Here is a 1,956-nt window from a genome sequence, read left to right on the forward strand (position 1 = left end):
GGAAGGGGTGCGTGACCGGGGGGACAGAGAGAAGGAGGCCAGAAGGGGAGCAGAGGTTAGGGTGACGTGTTGCCGGAAAGAGGAGGCTGTGTGCTCCTGTGTGGGGAGTGACCGGAGTGGGGTGTAAAGGGTGTGACAGCCAGCAAAAAAAAAAGAGGAGCTCACTGACCGCTCACGGTCCCGTGTGGGGACCGCAGGCCGCACACGGCTCGATTGGAGCGCACAGGCATGCAGGCAGACGCACACGCGTGTGATTAGCATGTTGAAAACGAGACCCCTATGACCCTGTGCCTCCTCGGTGTGCGCCAAGTGATGGCTGACTGTCCAGCCTCCTGTTGCAACAGTGCTCTGTGGTTCCCCCGCCCTTATTGGCCGCGAGGCTCTGGCCCTGCGTCACGTGACTCCGCCTCCATGCCACGGCGACCCCATTGGCTGTGGCCCGAGCTTGTGGACGCCTTCTCGATGAGACATCGTGTCGCGTGGCGTTGCGTCGGTCTAAAAACCAACCGCTTGTTCTTCTGCCTCACCGTTGCCGTGTGCATCGTTGGCATGTGCACCGTCGCCGTGGGCACCGTCGCCGTGCGCATCGGAGCCTCGTGGCCGGATTCGGAGGGAACCCCAGGGCCACAGGCGATAGGAGTGAGAGGACTGTGCCAAAATTGTGGGTCTCCCCCCGGGCCGTCTGGTTCTGGTTCTGGTTCCTGGTCCACGCACCCCCATCCTCCAGCCCCTGCTCTGTGTTTGAGCTTTGAATACAGTCCTGCCCGCAGCTGCCCGCCCGACTGCCCAACCTCCCCCCGCCCCCCACCCCCCCGCCCACGCACCCTCACCACTCACCGGCCTGGGCATTGGCACGCCAGCGAAACCCGGGCTCGACACGCCAGGCTCGCCATTTCTGGCCTTCAGCAGCCTGCCAGAGGGGGCGCTGTGTGCCAGCGAGCTGTTCCTGGTGCTGGGGGACGGGGCGGGGGCGGGGGCAGTGGCTGGCGTCTGCAGAGGGGCTGAGACTGCGGTTGCTGGGTGACTCTTAGAGAACAACCCCCCCCCTCCCCCAAAACTCAACGGGGGAGGGGAGGAGGGAGTGGGGTAACACACAAAGGGGCGAGAAGCCAGCGAGTACACATCCGCTTGCTCTCTCCCTCTGTCTCTCTTTCTATCGTCTCTCCTATCTCTCTCTCTCTCTCTCTTTCTCTCTCTCTCTCGTTCTGACAGTGAGGTCATGCGTATCAGACGTGGGGTTCCTGAAGCCCCTTTCTGCTCAGCTCCGGTGCGGGGGGGGCGTGGCCTGTCCAGGGCCTGGGCGGAGCCTCTGCGCAGAGAACCCCGAGTGATACCAAAGTTAAGCCTCTGCGCGGAGTCTTCGCCCACGCGCGCACGTGCCACACGCGCTCCCCGCACCTCCAATCCCCCCCCCCCCACCCCCCGTACCCCACACCCACACCCACCTCCATTTCACGTACCTCATTCGGTCACTGATGTGCAGCACAGAGTGAACTCTTCAGAGTTAATTTAACTCTAGCACAGTTTATACGAGTCCAGGGTGGATCAAATGTGCTATGTTCTCAGAGCTGATTCAGAATTTCACTGAGTCATTCGATAACGGGCTCTTGATTTGGTGAGTCTCCTGACCTCCAATTCAAAGGTGGAGGTACCTTCAAACATTGTGAGGTCAGACATAGGACATAGTGTCAACAGCGGGAATGATTCCCATAACAGACCTGAGTGAGTCTCACTCATCGTCATTCACATTAAACAGACAACAGGAACACAACCAGATTGAATCAGCTGGGGATTCACAATGTGACTAAATGCACATTCTTTTTTTAACAAAATAGAGGATGAGTGAAATAGATGTAAATTAACAGCTTTGTAGGGATGGGAAATAGAAGCTTACACAGTTTTTGAGAAGTTAGGGTGTGAAAACAAGTTGAGAGAAAATAAACGAGAGCAGAACAG

The sequence above is a fragment of the Anguilla anguilla genome, chromosome 1 (assembly GCF_013347855.1).
Source record: "Anguilla anguilla isolate fAngAng1 chromosome 1, fAngAng1.pri, whole genome shotgun sequence".
NCBI lineage: Eukaryota > Metazoa > Chordata > Actinopteri > Anguilliformes > Anguillidae > Anguilla > Anguilla anguilla.